Source organism: Marmota marmota, unplaced genomic scaffold, assembly GCF_001458135.2.
Source record: "Marmota marmota marmota unplaced genomic scaffold, marMar, whole genome shotgun sequence".
Lineage (NCBI taxonomy): Eukaryota > Metazoa > Chordata > Mammalia > Rodentia > Sciuridae > Marmota > Marmota marmota.
Genome location: NW_026000016.1, coordinates 13,611,456 through 13,630,129, shown reverse-complemented (window position 1 = coordinate 13,630,129; position 18,674 = coordinate 13,611,456). Strand labels below are relative to the sequence as shown.

At 42.9% G+C, this 18,674-nt stretch overlaps 1 protein-coding gene across 1 annotated transcript in view; it reads right to left on the bottom strand.

Moving 5' to 3' along the window:
• Positions 1–18,674, bottom strand: part of Frmd4a (FERM domain containing 4A) — a 574,514-nt gene that overhangs the window by 316,014 nt on the left and 239,826 nt on the right.

Genomic DNA, 18,674 nt, shown 5'->3' with positions numbered 1-18,674 from the left:
GATGCTATATATCTCAACTGGAAAGAACTGATCGTAGCTTGGTGGCCAACAGAGAAGGATCTGACATGTACAACTGGGCTGGGGCCAGTGGAGAATCATGAATCAGCAGTGCCTGTGATATGGTAGATGAACACTAGAATTTGTTCTGCATGTGTAAATAACAACATCTGTGGATAAGTTTTCAGATTTGAAGAAAGTTTAGATATCTTCTTTGAATCTCAGTTGGCCATCTCCTTCTCCCATGTCTGTGAAAACCTTCAGGATTAACATTTTGGTATAGGACTCAAAAAAAAACAAAAAAAAAAAAAACAAAAAACCCAAATCTCTGGAGGGTAGGATTTTCTATACATGAAACCAATCTTCCATCTCTCTTTCCCCCTAGAACTGAAGGAAAACAACTCTTCTAGAAAGTGCTATATGGTTCTGCAGCCCTGAAAACAATCAGCTTCAAATGCAAGTGCACTCCAGAAAAGCCAGGTCTTCCAGCTCAGAAAGATCGTAGTTCAATTTATGTCGACCAAGCTCTATCGAGGGCAATTGAATATACACACGTTTTTCTGGAAACATTTTTCAGTCCTCAAAAGAGCCATGATTTTGATATTCATCAAGATCATTTATTTGAAGCTGAAGTAAAAAGAAGTGGATCAGACCACCACAGCTGATTAGAATTGACCAACAAGGCCACATGTTTGACCATTTTATGATGGATTGGTAAATCTAAGTAGCGATTTGATCCAATTATTAAATAATTACTGGGATGTTTAAAAGTAAGATCACTGACTTATGTTGATCACTCAGTTATGTCACAGAGAGTTTATAGTGCAATAAACCCTCTACAAGTTTAAGCCATTAATCCATTGTAAGTTGATTTCTGTATATGGAACGAGATAAGGGTTCAGTTTCATTCTTTTGCATGTGGATGCCCAGTTTTTCCAAAACCACTCATTGAAGAGAATGTCCTTCCCAACCCGGAGGACATTATGGTGACTGAAATAAGGCAGACACAGACAAATGCTGCATGACCTCACTTACTGGAGGAATCTCAAGTAGCCAGACTCACTCAGGCAGAGAGGAGCGTGGTGTTGCCAGAAGCTGGGGGGTGGGAGGGGGAGTGAGGGCCAAAGGGTATAAGTTTCAGTTATGCAGGGTGAACAGGTTCTGGAGACCTCATGCTCTGCAGTGGGAATGAAGTTGACAATGTTCGTTGTGTACTTGGAATTTGCCAAGAGGGTAGATCTCAAGTGTTCTCATCCCCCTACCTGACCCCCACCCTCCCCAACCCCCACACATGAAAGAAAAGTAACAAAAAAGCAACAAAAAAGCAAATGGCAACAATGTGGAGTGATGGGAATGTTAATTGGCTTGATGGTGGTGATCCTTCCACTCTGTGTCAAAGCATTCCTTCCCACAGCTTAAAGGCATACGATTTTATTTGTCAATTATTCCTTGATAACCGCTCAACAGGTGCACAAAAGCACTGATATTAATGGCTCCCTGTCAAGCTTCTGCCTTACCTCATACTAGAAAGACCGTGGATTTTAGAGAGATTGTGCTTAAGTAAAACAGCCCTCCCGATGGCCTTACAGACAGCTGCCTGTCTGGTGTAGTTATAAAGGCTGGCCTGTTGACTCTGGCTATTGCTTGGAGAACAAATGTGCTAATTTAAAGGTCTGTGTCTATAGGGCCCCCGCAGGCTGGCACTGGCCTGGGATCAGGCCCCGGTTCTCTGTTGGTGCCTGCCCTCATCCTCCCCACGTATGTGTCTGCTGGATTACACAGCCAACCTTGTCTTCCCCACTCACGTGCACTTTCCATTTTGACAGCCTCTCTGACAAGCACAAAGACTCCATTCCTCTCCTTCTCCCCCGACCAGCCTACTGCAGCCCCTGCCTCTAGCATCCACAGCGCATGCCCTCTACAAGGGTGAATTTTATGATGTTCAAAACTAACAGGCAGTGAAATTAGTGTCTGGCACATGCAGTGGTGTCCTTGGCTTCTGGTGGAGAGAGACACATAATAACTTGTCTGGTCTTCTCTCAGTCTCGCCATGTGCCCCATGCTCTACTGTGGGGATTCTAAATGGTGCACTTGAATGGTGCATTTGGATCCACCATGTGGACTTCCCAGGGCAATTTGCTTCCTAGAGTTCAAAAGTACCTTGTGGAACACAGACCCTTACTGCGGGCTGCTTTCCTGTCTGAAAAGATTTTCAAGATGGAAGGCTTGAAAATTCTTCAAGCATCCTTCCAGCATTGTTTTGGAAGAAACACAACAACTCTAGATAAGGCACTAATCTCAGTTGAGAAACTATGGGCATGTGACAGATGTGATAGCCACTGCTATTACATATTCTCCACTTGGACATCTTCCAGGGAAGCAGTTTGCTCCCTAGGGTCATTGCCAAAAGGAGGAAGTCTTCAGGTGATGAGACACCCCAGGAGACCCAGAACCCACTGCAAGAAACTCTGACTTCTGTTGGGATTGCTCTCCAAAGCCTTTCCCATGGTCCTCTAGAAGGATCAATGACTCAACCCTTTTAGAGTCAATGGCTCATTGTCTGACAGATATTTTGAAATGACCCTTACTGTCCTCGAATAAGCTTCATAGACAAAGGAAACTACTTACACACATAATTTTAAACGTATCAACTCTACTTTCTATTATGTCGACAAGAAATAAAAGGAACATAAACTACCACCAAATAACACTTGAAACCATACGTACATTTTTTTTTTTTTTTTTATAATTCAACTACATTGGGACAGCATGAGGTAGCAGTGGACTGGTTAATCACTGTGAAGGCCTGAGCTACAAAGGCTGACTGCCTTCTGCCTGTTCTGCCTAGAACTCACATACCCCTGAGGACCTGCCATTGGTGAAGTGCTTTTGCTGAAACATAAATAATTATTGGTGATGTTTCAATTAATTCAAACTATTGGTGATGTTTCAATTTACAGTATCATCCCTTGATTTGCATGGGAGTTGCATTCCTGGGGAAGTCAGTAAATGGTGGAAAACTGGAAGATACCACACTCCACATCCACCATCTTCCACTGTCCTTATTGCTACCTGGGAACCAGTCACCATGGTGCACCTGTATGGGGAGCTGCTGGGAATATACCACTCAGGGATGCCCCACTTCAGTGTGGTATCCCCTGTGCTGCCTTCCATCACCTCTACCTCATTTGTTACTAGGAGGGAGCATCCTTGAGCTGTGCTAGTGATAAAAGGTGAAAGGAGATTCTGGATGGAAGAAAATATGCGTGTGTGTGTGTGTGTGTGTGTGTGTGCGCATGCACTCATGCATGTGTGCTTGAGCAGGAGAGAGGGTAGCTGCAACTCATGCATGTTCTTTCCAGTCTCAGTAAATTTCCCAGACAAACCTGGGGACAGGAGGCTATGATAATCACCAGATACCCAAATAGGCCTGGAATAGAACTGAATATCTACCAGTCTGTGCTGTATTCCTGAGGTAACCCTGTCCTTTGATAGCAGGGATTATCTATTATAACTTGGACATTTTCCCATTTGGTGCTAAGAGTCCCCTACTAAGGGCAGGCTGAGAAGCCAAGACACTGCATACCCTAAGTTTTCCCAGGTGCTCATCAAAGTGCACTTGTATTGTGCATGCCCTGCTTTGCCTCCCAAGCTACAGAGAAGGTGGCTGGTCACAGTAAGTCAGCTGGGACAGGATTGCAGCCTGTGAACATAGCTTTCAGAGTCCAGAAGTGATCAGAGTTCAGAGATTTGGGCTCTGAATCTGACTGCTTCTAGATTTTTGAGCTGGCAGGGCCTTTGCTTTCTATACCTGATGTTCAGAACTTGGAGGAATATTCTATGTATGGCTGGCTACAGAATATCAATAGGAAATGTCTCTTAGTTTTAACCATCCACAAGATGAATACAATCCCATCCTGAGAAAAATGAAAGGCTCCACATGACAAAATGAAGATTTTCCTAAGGATTTCTCTGAACAGGAAAGGGAATCCAATGCTGGGCTTTGGGTGGGTGGCTTTCACCAATACTGCACAGCCCTAATTAATAAATAACCCCAGCTCCTTATTCAATTTACAAATCCCAGGTCAAGTTCACCTTGAGTGTTGACCCCCAAAGAGGGAAGGACAGGGAACAACGTGGAGTTAGCTCACAAGGGCAGCACTGGGCCTGAGATCTGGCACACACATCGTCCTCCCAAATCTTCCCTGGAGGAGAAGAGGGTGCATTCCCTCACAGCTGTCTGACGTTTCTGCAATAGCTACAATTCTGGGGGTGATTTCATATTAGGAGGAAGCTCCTGCCAACATAGGTGTGTAGAGGAACACTAGTGTCACCCAGCTGGTTGGTGATTCAAGGATCTTAATTCAGATTCCTCATGTTTCAAATTCCAGGCTTCAAGTAGATAAGGGTTGGGGCTGGAGTTCTAGCTCTGTGGTAGAGTGCTTATTCTCAGCACCACATGTAAACAAATAAAGTAAAGTTCCATTAACAGCTAAAAAAATATTTTGAAAAAGTAGATAAGGGTGTCATGGAAAAATAACATTTGGAAAAGAATTAAATACTGGAAGGACCTACCAGTAGGACTGCTGCTACGTTTCACACTAATATTCCCCAAAGACTCAAATGTGAAATGTTTGGTCTCCAGCCCACAGCACTATTGGGAGGTGGGAGAACCTCTTAAAAGTAGAAGCTACTGGGAGGAAGTTAGATTATTGGGGGGTGTGCCTTGAAGGGGACTGGGGTCCATCCCATTCCTGTCTCTCTCCCTCTCTTCTTCCTGGACACCAGGAGGTGAGCAGATTTGCTCTACCATAGGTTCCCTGCCATGACGTTCTGCCTCACCATAGACCTGAAGCAACAAAGTCAACTGATCTTCAACTGAACCTCTTGAACCATAAACCAAAATAAACCTTTCTTTCTTATCAATTGATTAGCTCAGATATTTTGTCACAGAGACAGAAAGCTGACTAATGCAGTTGCCAATATTTAATATGCTAAGTTGTGGCATTAAAAACAAGCAAATCACAAAAAATATTATTTGCCATCCCTGTGAGTTTACTTAAAACAAACAAACAAAAAACCCCAAAGACATTTTAACACATGCCCAAGATAGGAGAGATATAATCTCAGGATTTAAAGTGGAATACATTTAGCTTGATAGACAACTCCCTTTGTGGTCTGTATTTTTTCTCCTGGGCAGCAGACTGGTGAGGACTTTATAACAATGAAGATCAGGAACAGGAGTCTAGGACCAGAGAACAAGAAGATGCTCAGCTTCAATTCAGTGGAATCGTGTGATTGCATCTCTGGTTTCTAATACATCCTCACACTGTTCCTAATGATGTGCAGAAACTAACTAGTGAGAAAGATGCTGGACACAGAATCCTCCCCCTTCCTCTCCATGTGCTTTACTTCTTCCCCCATCTCATGCTACCACACAGAGACCTCCAGAAAGGCAGAAAGGAAAAGCTGAAATAAACACCTGTTCTTTTCAGGGACTGTAAAGAAAGGACAGAGCCATATGAGGGGTGATGCTTTTTTTGCTTCTGGAACAATCCAAATAGCTCACAGGTCTGTCTGGAATACCATGGGTGACGCTGCCTATGAATTCACTGGGATTTTTCTCTCTTCTAAGCATGAACTTGCAAGGGAGCAACCCAATTCCTACCCACAAAACATAAAACTCTTCTCATTAGTATTTTCAAAAGAAGCAATACACACAGATGATATATAATTCAAAGTTAACAAGAGAGCACAGATGAGAAGTTATTCTTATATCACTGCCTTATGATCATCCAGTTCTCACCAGACACAATCACCTTTATGTTTTTTATAATATTATAAGGGGATCCAGGCATAAAATATTACCTTTTGTGATCTCACACACACACACACAGTAACATATTCTCCAATTGTAAATTGTACTTCACAGCCTGGAATTCAACTGGTTCCCCATTCATGAATATTTGTGTGTGTCACTAAAACAACATGAAAATGTATCTTGCATATGTGTCAATGCATTTCTATAGTAGACTACTTGAAGTGGAATTTTTGACTCAAAGGTCATGTGTATTTCCAAAATTCAATATTGTCAACTTTGTTTTGCATTGGAGATTGTGCCAGTTGACACTCTGTACAGCATGATAGCAAACTTTTGAATCCCACTCAATAAGAGGGTAAAAAATAGCATCTCATTTTCATTTCAATTTATAATCTCCTTTCATAAGCCAACATGCTGATTCTTAAAATTTTCTGAAGACAAATTCCTAAGACAAATTTTAAACCATGGTTTCAATGATCCAAGTGGTTCCCGCTGTGTCCCCCAAACATCCCAGTAATGGACATAAGCAAGTGATTAACACAAAGATGTTAGAGCCATCAACACACTGAAGTCCACATTTAGAGGCAATTTAAGAGAATCTGTATTAATGGTTCCCTTATGCATGTCCACATTGTGTCCTCAAAGCACACCTGTTAGGGTGAATGAAAAATTAAAACCACACTAGGCAAGAACAAAGGGTAATTCATTCACATATCCTCCTTAGTCAAATTTCCCTTTGGCCTTGAAAAGAGATGCCCAGGCCATAATAGGGTTGAATCCTGAAAGACTTTGGACCATAATGCCTGATCCGATGTGGACTATATAAAATTGATAACAGAATCGGCCACTCAAGCTCAAATCTACCAGCTCAGAAGCTATAAATGATCAGCAGTGCAGGCAATAATGGCCCTCAGAATTCTCCTGTGCTCCAAGATAAACAAGTCATCAAAAACTCAGGTAAGTCTGAGGATCCCTGTGATTTGGTGGCTCAGAGACTTGATACCAGTGACTTTTGTCATTCAGGCTGACCCCTGTGCTGCACTGAATTTATGATTAGAGTCTGTTTTATTTCTTCCTATTACAAATCTGTGTAGGTTTCCTCTTATTCTCAAGGTCACCGCTGTATTTGGACAAACAGTAACAACATTAACCTTCAAGATGACGTTATTTGAGCAGTTTTGAGAGGGACCATGTAGACACCATTAATTTCCTGGACACGTAAAAAAATCATTACAGAGCAGAAGCCAACAAACTAAATAATTAATTTAATTAATTTAACATAATTAAGTCTATTAAATATTTACTCAACTTGTTGTTTTCCATTGAATTTGCGTTGAGATTGTGGTGATTTTTGTCATGTACCGTGAACACCAAGCTATTAATCCTGTGGCTGGAAATGCTTAGACTCACAAATTGTTAGCAGACTATTTTAAAGACTGTGACCTGCGTTTAGACTATTTACCGGTACCATTATTTAATAATATTGTTTTGCTCACAATGGGGTAGATGTTATACATACTACAGGGAGGTAGGTCTTTCATGTTTATGAATTTGTATTTCTAGTTTCTGAGTAAAACCTCATTCTAATGACATCTAATCTTTAGTTTATTGTAGGCACTTTCCTGAATGCCTTAGAAATATTAATTTATGGAAATCTCACAATATACCCACGAGTGGTCATTTTTCCAGATGAAGAAACTCAGGGTCAGAGAAGTTAGGTCACTTGCTCATAGTCACACAGCCAGTCAAATTGCAGAGCCCAATAGGAACCCAAGCATTCTGGCTCTAGAGCCAGTGAGAGAACCACTACAGTGGACTTTGCGTGTGTACAACATTCTAGTTTCCACAAACAATCACTTGCTCCCAGCCACAGAGGGAAGATCATCCTGTTGAACGAAACAGAGAGTTGTTGTGGGGAAGTGAAGCTGGGTTAAAAGTGTGTGTGGCAGGCGGTGGGGGAGGGCTGCCGGGAAATGCTTGGTATTCACTTACAAGACCATCTTCATAGCGTGTCCACTGTGTCATGCGGAGATTCAACAGTGGTACAAAAGGAATTTAGTTGGAGCAAAAAACACAGAATGAGGCAATTCAGTTGGAAGGAGGGTACCATCCATCTGAGGATGACTGTATTTTGAGATGAGGGAACAGGCCCTGGAGACCTTGGCCTCATTTGACCTGTTTCCTAATGGCCACACAGGGTCCAGTGACCAGAAACCAGACTTGTCCGCTCAGGTGGAACACTCCTTCTTACTCACTCCTAGATGCCTTGCACCAGCTCAGGTTTCTCTTCCCTGCTGTGCCAAGGCCTTCTGCCGAGGTGCAAGGGGCCAGTAGGGGCCGTGAAGACACAGCTCGCCACGCTGTGCAGGAGGCTCTCGCTGTTGTGCACAGGTCTTCCCCTGGCAGGTGGTTGGAAGAGACAGGTAGGGTCTGAGGAGAAGGGAGCGAGCTGTCCGTTCCCCACAAGCACAAGACATACATTTCCCTGGGCTGCAAAGGAGCATGGCTGGACCTTTGGGTGAGATAACAGTTCTACTTCTTAATTAAAGGCATCGCATGAGTCCCTTATGGGAAAGCAGGAAGACTTATCATAATGGAGCTTTTAAAACAGCGATTCAGAAGGCTTTGAAAGCCTTGTGGGGTGTGTGGAGTTACACTTGCTGCTCCTTTTTTTGGTTTTTTCTTTTTTTCTCCTTTTCCTGCTGAAACTGGGTGATCAGGACAAATGTAGAACACTTCTGTTTTCTCCAAATAAAACAGAGCTCTTTCTGTCCTTTGAATTCTTCAGAGCAGCTTGGAGGGCAGCCTAACTCGGATCCTTCTAACTTTTCTTTCAAAATGCCTTTCTTGGGACATTCTCTGAAAAGCCTCGCTGTGTTGGCCTGTTCTATCGTTCCGATGATTCATTTCACAGGTTCACTTTCCACCATGAAAATCCTGGTCAATTTCCTTCTGTCTGTTTATAAATTGATTGTTTTCTGCAACAAAAGGGAAACCCATTGCAGTCTTCATACCTAAGCTACTGTTTAAAATGAGAGTCAAAATTAGGAAACATTCATAAATAATTGGAAGTCCAGGCTAAGAAGGGAGTCCACGTGGACACCACAGGAGGCCAGCAGGCATGGTCACGGCAGCGTGATCCCAAGAGCTCCAGAGTGAGAACGGTGACATCAGAGGAAGAACAGATGGATGTGTGTAGTCACATAATGGGACACAATACAGTAAAATGAATGAACCACTGTTGAGCTCAGCAGCATGATTCTATCTTATAAATACAATTTTTGAGTGACAGAGGCTAGACATGAAAATGTATGTGTAGTATGGTTATATTTACATAAAGTCCAGAGCCAGTGCTGGTAAACATCAAACAGGGCCTAGTTAGCAGGGGAAGGGAGATGGTGACAGGGCCGAGGTCAAGGGGCCTTTCTGGGCGCTGGAACTGCTCTGTTTCTTTGCCTCGGAGGTGGCATACATCATCCACTCTGTGTGGATTTATATGTGTGTACTCTTGTGATTGTGCTCTTTCCTGAGCACAGACTATACTTCAATGAGGACTTTATTTGAAAACCAAGATGACACTGACTTCTCCCCGATGCTGAACAAAAAAATCAACCTGTTCGTTCCCCATAACAGAAATGTACATCAGTGGTCCCTCCCTGTCTTTTATCACACATTAAAAAATGTACTTAGGCTGGGCATGGTGGCAAACATCTGTAATCCCAGTGACTCCGGAAGAAGAGGCAGGGAAATTGAAAATTCAAGGCCAGCCTCAGCAACTTAGCAAAGCCATAAGCAACTTGGCAAGACCTTGTCTCAAATAAAAAAAATAAGAAAGATGGGGGATGTGGCTCGATGGTTAAGTGCCCCTGGGTTCAATCCCTGTTCCAAATAATAATAATAATAATAATAATAATAATAATAATAATGATTTACTTAGGCCTTCAATAGTGTCCACACAGAACATATAGACTATTTTCCTTGTCATTATCCTCTAAATAATACTGTAGGACACCTATTCATAAAGTATTCACACTGTGTTAGGTGTTATCAGTTCACTAGAGGTTAAGGTTTAAAGAATGTAGGAGGAAGTCCAGAAGTTACGTCTAGATACAACAGCATTCTATGTGAGGGCACTTGAGCATCCAGGGATTGGGTATCTGAAGGGTTTTCTGGAACCCCCTCCCAAATACTGAGGGACAACTGTATTGTTGCTAGATGCTTGAAAAATGTTAAATTCTTCCATCTGTGGAAATAGAATAGCCTAGAAAGCGTTTTTGAAAACATGTTTTTATTTGTGACATGTTACCATGTCACCTGTCTCTGTATATTGACCAAAATGCTTCCTTCGTTGATAAAGGTGAACATCTAACTTTAAAATTGCTGAGAACTGAATACAAATATATCTGAAGGCTTTTGTTTTTACAAGAAGCATTAGCATTATGCTCCATGGTATTTCTGAAGAAATTCTAAATTTAATTTGTGCTATGTGGATATGAAGGTGATAGTCAAAGGAAATGTGTGGGGATACATGTTTTTATCTTATAGCAGGATGAAATTGTGTGATTTAACCACAGAACTGTTTTTTCCTTCCTACTGCTTTCTTGAATTCTCCTTTTGCTATTTCATCTCTCTTTCTCTCTGATGTAATTGAGTTGTTCTCTAAAATTCTAACTTCTACCCTCTCAAATCCTCTCATGGTCTGGGATTTTAGCAACTATGATATTAATTTCTGTTTCATTTTTCTGGATTCTATCCATCACCTGCTTTAACCTTTGTCCAGCTGCTGGGCGGCTACATCTCTTGCCACCAATGAAACAAATTCAAACTCACCTCTCACTAACTGGCTAGAACTTTCTAGTTCCTAATCTGGGTGGGTACAACCATTCACCCAGGTATCCACTCCAGATCTTTGGATCATCTTTAAGTTCTTTGTTATCAATTTCACATCAGCCACTCAAACACCTTCCTCTGCCTTCCACACTGCCCTCTTCTGGGTCCTGTGTGGTCACTCCATCTTGGACCTCATTGTTTGGTCTGAGTGCCATGCATATCTGTCTTGAGAGCTTTGCAGTGAGTTAACTCTGAGTTCCTAACAGCTCTACGGGGTTCTTCCTGTTATGACTCTGGTTTTGCAGATGGCGGAGTGGAGGCTTCAAGTGGTTTAAGTGATGCTCTGGTTACTAAAAAGACTAACAGAGGGCTGGGGCTGTGGCTCAGCGGTAAAGCACTCACCTAGATCGTGCGAGGCACTGGGTTCAATCCTCAGCACCACATAAAAATAGGTAAACAAAAATAAAGGTATTGTGTCCAACTACAACAAAAATCTAAAAAAAAAAAAAGGCTAACAGAGATGACAATGTTATTCCTGCTCCCATCTTTCCCATTCTCATTATCCCTTCATGTGGCTACTAAGTTGAACAGTGCCACCCCTAACTCCACCCACAAATTGTGTCCCCCTAGAATCTGCGAATATGACCTTATTTGGAAACATCGTGGCACACCTGTCCGTACCCCTGGGGAGAGCTGGTTAGGGAAATAGGAGGTGCTCCATTTCCTATTCTATTTTATGCTGGAGGAACGTTTTGTGATACTATAAGACGACCCAGGGCAACATACAGAGCTATTTTATTATTCTTAATAAAATAGCTCAAAAGACCTAGTGTTGACAACACTTTAAGAAAATGAAAGGCAGAATCATTTTGATATTTGATGATGACAAGCTGGTGATGACTCCAACTCTGCCTTTTCTCTGGTTTTCTGATTCCGTTTCCGGACGTTGTTAACAGGACAGCCTTTCTGTTCATCCAAGCTGATAATCAATCTTTGACCTTCACCAGGTGCTTTCAGCTGTAATGTTTTGATGGACAGGGATTATATATCCTGCCTGGCTTTGCCCTGGAGAAGCCTGAAGACTGGTTAAAGAAATCATTCTGTGGCTGCTTAATGAGGAAAATGCAAACTGATCTACTCATGGGGTCCTTCCATTCCCAGGTGAAATTCGGCTATTGTGAAGTGTGCTCATCAGGGCTGGTAGCTGGAGATCATCTGGAGAGGAGAGAGTAAGGTCTGTATAGACTGTGTAGCTGTATGCATGGGCCACAGCATTGATGTTCCTCTGATTGGTCAGCAATGGGCTGGTTGGGCTTCCATCCTCAACCCTGTTCTTAGAATACAGTGGGATAACTCTCTATGAAGCATAGTGATGTCCTGCCCCAAATCCAATTTTGAAGACTCTTGTGTCCAAATTGCAATTCTGTGAAACAGATTCATTGAGTGAAGAACAGATTCTTTATGATGGAAATACACCAATGAAAATTGCTTTAACTCCTCCATCCTTTGGAATTTTGCTTTGACTGGTGTCCTTGTGTGGTGGAAAAAAAAGTGAAGAACAAGTCCTTAGTTACTCTGGTGTGAAGGTCCCCTGAAGATCCTCATGTGCTCTGGTTATAGTAGAACAACATTTTGCAGGGGGGTGCGGCAAACAATAACATGGTCATTGGGGACTGGGCTCCAGGGAATAGTGGGAAAGTTTTTCATCTGTCTGCCTACCAGTATGGAGTCCATTCACATTCTGTCCTCTGATCCTGAAGATAGGAATGTTTAGCTTCAAGTTGCTTCAGAGGATCCATCTTTGTGGAGATCACTGGGCTGATGGTTAATTGTGTCTGTGGGAGGTGAACACTGCTGTCCACACTTGAAATTGGCCCCAGGCTTGATGTCCCATCTGCCTGAGACAAAGTGGTCTTTGGCTTCTATTTTCTGGAGCCCAGGCTTGAGGTGACTACCCTGGTGCTACTTTTGCAAATGCCTGGGAGGGACAGAGGAGGGCTTTAAAGCTAGGCTCATACCACATTCACTGTCTGGGTCTGTGCCAGGCCATGTGATTACTTTGGGAGCATCTTCTAAGACTGAGTGTTGATGGTGTTTATAGGGATTTTGGCCTTTAGCTTCAAAGGGATTGGGAAGGTTCGATGACCATTAACAGAATGTGTCTAAATAAATGTCTGTGCATGGTTCTAGATAGTGGGGCCAGAGTTCTATCAGCTTGTCAGTAGGGCTCATTACCCGGCCCAAAGAAGAACATCATCGACATTAGCAACAACAACAAACCAAAAAAAAAAAAAAAAAAAGCCGGGTAGGTTGGAGAAAGAAAACACAGGTAGTAAGGAAGAATAGAATCCAGTATAGAGTTTCACAGTCTTTCAAAATGGAACACAGTCAATTTTCAATCATTTTCATCCATTTAAGAGTTCAGAAGTCCCTGGGGGATTAATAAAACTTGATATGTCTGATATCTATGTAATCCTTAATGCTCAACCAGTTGCCCATCAGTTGATAGAGAAGATGATTTAAATATTTTTGAAAATTTCTTTCCCTGATGCACTTTGAAAACCTAAAGAAGAATCCCATTGTACTGGTCCTGAATAATCCAGAAAGCAAAACTGTGATGCGAAAGTTTTAGGGCCAAAAAAAGTACTTTCCAATTAGGAGATGTTTCTTGTGAGGGATTCCCAAGTCTAGGAAGTATGGCGGAATGTGGCTCTTTGGGGTTTTACCACCCATGAGTGGCAAGGTGGTGATATAAACAAGAGAGAACCTTGGAGTTGTCCAGAGCAGGGTTAGTATTGTGGCATTGCTGCATCCCACCCATGGAGCTTGGGACAGACTTCTGAATTTAGGTCCCAGCTTCGTTCCCCACCAGTGGGGACCATAGTACCCACCTCACAGAGCTGTTTTGACCATTTGATAAAAAACATATCAGGCATTTAGTACATAGCGTAGCACAGAGTCACTTAATAAATAATAGGCATTATTTCTGTTTTGTTTTCAGTAAGACCCCAGATAAGCTGGGAGGAAGTAGTCTTTCTCATACCTTTTTCAAATTAAAGAAGTTTAAAGGTAGTAAACAGTAAGTAAATCAATTAAAATGATAAATGTGTAATGGGGATTTTGGGGGTCAGTAGATTCCTGTCAGCAGAGGTGAGGATCACGGTGAGGTATAGAGTTTCACAGGAGATGGGGTCTTCAAAACAGGCTGGGAACAGAAAGTTGGAGCATACTTGGCCAGCAATCAAGAATTCTAGGGACAAAAGGTGGATTCTGACATTCTAAAACTGGAATTCCCCTCAGGATGGTTGTTGGTCAGTAATAGAAAACACACCAAGCTAACTGATTTCAGAGAGATGTTGATTAAACCTTTTTCCTTCCAAATTTTCTTTGGGATAGTTTGATCTTTCTTCGTTTGTTTTAAGTTGGGACTTATTGTGTAAAGTTTTAATTAAAAATAATGGAAAATTTTGCTTTTACCAATTGACCTACCCAGCATGTTTGGTACCCTTTTATATAGAAAACCTTCTCATGTTAACACCTACAACGTGAAGGCAAAAAATGTTACAGTTTTGAACACAGGCGTTGGTTGCTTCTCTTAGAACTGTGTGATGTTGGGCAGTTCTTTAATTCTCTATGCCTCCGTTTTTCCATCTGTAAAGTGGGGCTAAAGCACTGGTCTGGCAGAGATGTTGTGAAGATTAAATGAGTTCATACATGCAAAGCCCTGAAAACTGTGCCTGACACCAAGCAATAACTACTGTCACCCACGGAACTGTTCCTGAGTGCCATGCATGTCTGTCTTGAGAGCTTTGCAGTGAGTTAACTCTGAGTTCCTAACAGCCTCTATGAGGTTCTTCCTGCTATGACCCTGGTTTTGCAGATGGCAGAGCGGAGGCTTCAAGTGGTTTAAGTGATGCTCCGGTTACTATAAAGAGTAACAGAGGGCTGAGGTTGTGGCTCAGCGGTATAATGCTTGCCTAGCTTGTGTGAGGTGCTAGGTTTGATCCTCAGCACCACATAAAAATAAATAAACAACAAAAAAAAGGTATTGTTTTCATCTACAACAAAAAAAAAATCTAAAAAAAAAAGACTAACAGAGATGACATAAGTGTTCTTAATAACACAAATGAATGTTGTGACATAATAAAAAGAATACCGCTATAAGTCTTTCATTTCAGATGAAGACACACTCTGAGAAATGTCTTGTTAGGCTCTTTCATTGTTATGTGACCATCAGAGAGTATACTTACAAAAAAGTAGATCATAGCCTACCTCAGATATGGCACAGCTATTGCTCCTGGCTACAAACCTGTACTGCATGTTGCTGTGCTGAATACTGTGGGCAACTGAACACTGCCTATTTGTGTATCTAGAGGTATCTAAATATAGAAAAGATACAATAAAAATATGCTTTATAAGATTTTTAAAAGATCCACCTGCAGAGAGCCTTTAACCATGAGAGGGGCTGGGAGGACTTGGTAGGGTTGGAAGTTGCCTTGGGGGAGTTGATGAGTGAGCTTGAGTGGATGTGAGGACCCAGGACAGTACCGTGCCCTGCTGCAGAGTTGGCGAACCCTTACACTTAGGCTACACTAAATTTACAAAAAAATTTCTCCCTTTAATAATAAATGGAACTTAGTTCACAGAAATAATAATAAATGACTATACATTTATTATTATTTCTATTCATAAAGTTTAAACTTTTTACAACTTTTTGACTCTTTTATAATAGTGCAAAACTTAAAACACACATTGTGGGTGACAGGAAAATTTCAGCACCCTTCTAATCTCATGGGACCACTGTTGTGTATGTGTTCCACTGTGGAAGGAGACAGGGTCATGTGGCATGTGGCTGTATTTGGTGTACCAGTTTCCTGGTACAGAGCTCCTACAAACAATTCACTGTTCTTCATGTGCTAATGAGATTGGCTTCTGAGAGAAAGAGGAGGGACTAGGTAGCTTCAAGCTGGCGGCCACCAGAAAGACCACACTGAGAGGAGGGAAAGGGCCAGGGGCCAATGATTTAATCAGTTGTGCCTACGGAATGAAATCTTGATAAGCCTCCTCAAGAACAGGGTTCCTTGAGCTTCCAGGTTATGAATGGAACACGGGAGAGCTGGCTCAACTATAAAGGGAGGCACGGAGGCTCTGGGCCCGTCTCCACACTGGCCCTGCGTCTTCACCATTTGGGTATCCCTTTAATAATCTGGTAAACAGAACAAGTGTTTTCTCCGTGAGTTGTTCTAACCATCTATTGAAACTGAGGAGTCGTGGTGGGAACTCCTGGTTTATAGTCAGTTGATCAAAAAGCCTCTGCCATGTGAAGTGGGGCTGACTTCTGAACTGAGCCCTTAACTCACAGGGTCTGACGCTAAGTCCAGGTAAATAGTTGCAGAATTCAATTGATCATTGGACACTCAGTTAGTGTCTGAGAATTGGAGGGTCGAGAAGTGTCTAAGGGTTTGACCAACATATCTTGCCTCTTGCTCTGTTTTTGAACTGAATCGTTCTCTCTCCCACCTTAGATCAGCTTCACAGCCCATCTCTGAAGTTAACATTATCAGGTGGGGTGCACATGCTCAGGGCAGTAGTATTGTGTGCCCGACCTAGGATTTTGACCTTTCTGGGCGTGTTTGGAAGAAGCCCTGGCATAGCCTTGTGAGGAGTCTTGGGAATGACTCTAAGGCAGAGAGAACCAAGGCAGGAGGGCTGCTGTGAGCACATCCAGTCTGCCACTCTGCTTGTTTCCTGGCTTCTGTCCCTCGGGTTTCCACTTGGAGCCCGGGGAGGGGAGCTGGGAACGCAATAGTCAGCACGCAGCAAGAAGCCGTTTCCCTCAAACCCCACAGCTGACATCAGCAGGCTCAGCAGCCTGGGAGCCGCAGTGGCAGGCCATTTGTAGGGAGCCTGACACTGTGGAGGGAGGTGTCACTGCAGCATCCAGTGCCCTGTGGGCAGCTCAGGTTTGCACAGCACACTGACAGTTTTAGTGGAGGCTCATTGGCTTAAGCAGAAAGCATCTCTCCAGGAGAGAGTCCTGAACAGGGCAGAAGGGAATATCAGAGCCAGGTGGGTGCCAAGAGAACCATTTAATTTGTACAGTGTACTGAGTTGAATAGGGCCCCTGGCCACCACCAATTCATGTAGTTCTCAAAGCCTCAGAGTGTGAGCTTGTTTGGAAATAAGGTCATTGAAGATATAATTACATTTCGATAGGGTCATATTGGAATTGGGTAAGCCCTTAATGCAATATGACTGATGTCCTTCTAGGAAGAGACCCAGAGACAGAGACAGAGACACAGAGTAGAACGCCAAGAGACAGTGAAGACAGAGGTTGAAATGATGTGTTATCTTAATTCATCTTGTGTTGCTATAACAGAACACCACAGATTAGATAATTTATATATAAAAAACGTTTATTTGGTCATGGTTCTGGAGGCTGAGAACTCTAAGAGCATGGTGTTGTCCTCTGCTTGTCAACCAGAGAAGGCCGTCTTGCTGCATCTTAACATGGCAGAGGGCATCTGATGGTGAGACAGAGCAAGAGTGCTAGCTCAGGGATCTCTTCCTGTTTTCACAAAAATCACTAATGCCATCATGGTGGTCCTAACTTCATGACCTCATCTAATCCTAGTTACCATCAGAGGGTCTACCTTGAAATATGAACTTGGGGATTAAGTTTCCAACACATGTGCTTTTGGGGACACATTGAAACCATAGCATGCATCTGTAAGACAAGGACAGTTGGCAACCAACAGAACTGGGTGAGAAGGGTCTCCAGAAGGAACCAACCATATTGACACCTTGATTTTGGACTTCTAGCCTCCAGAAAGGTGAGAGAATCCATTTCTGTCACACTCCTGGTTATGATAGTCATAGGAAATGAAAGCAAATACCTTCGCCCATCTTCCTACGCACTCCCAAGCTTCATGGAATAATGTTTTCAAGCGTTCCTGCAGAGAATGGAGCCAGGACCATAAAACATAAATGCTTTTCTGTGACCTGTTGTTGTTTTCTTTCTCAGACTAATAATAGCTATGAGGAGAGGAGGTCACAGAATGTATGTGTCTACCCAGCAGCATGTTAGCAGAGACCCACAGCCACTGATCCATGATGGCAGAGCATGGTCCATTAGCTGCAGCCAAGGAGGCTCAGATCCCCATGAGTAGTTCTGCTTCCGCACAAGCCAGCACCTTTCAAAACACAAGGATCGTGGGGAAGGATGTGCAGGAAGTCCTGGGACAGTCAGAAAACTGTGTCCCTCATAACCGGAAGTTAGAATGCCCTTTGTCATGTCCCTGTTCCCCTAGAACAGGGCCTCAATTTCACCTTTCCCATAATCCCTTGCCTCTCTCTCCTCGCCCAACACAGGAAACTCCTTTATTCTACTCCTTTAATACCTGCTTCTAGTTATTTTCTTGTCACTCCCACAGCCAGGAGTCACCCCCTCTGGCTCAAAAGCAGGGTTACGTTTACTTTTCATGCCCAGGTAGTTAAGGCCTCCACCCTCCTCCATTAGTAGGAGCCCCACTATTTCCTGCCCTTCCCAAGGACCCTTCTTCAGCACAGTCAGGAGCAAGTCAGTCTGGTCCTGGTCCTGGGCTCTGGTCTTTTTATTTCACTGTTGTGGCCTCCCCACCTCCTGTGTCACTGGTGACCATGGAATGATTGCCTCTCCCGACCCAGCCATTGCTACCCCATTTCTGGATTCAGGAGAGAGAACACTGCTTTACTTCCCTGCATTTCTCTGTGCTAAGAATGGGCACAGCTTTACCCCTATTTCTTCAGCCACAATTAAGACCAGGCTGGAACATTTCATAAGGCCTTATTGGCTGGACATAGTGGACACTCAATTCCAGCTACTCTGGAGTCTGGGCCAGAAGGATTACCAGTTTAAGATCAGCTTGGGTGACTTGTCAAGAAAAAAATACCTTTCACATTGCTCTGTGAATGTAGATTCATCTTGAAATCTTCTACATGCTGAGTGTCCTACTTGTTACCTAGACAGTCACCCTTACACAAGGGT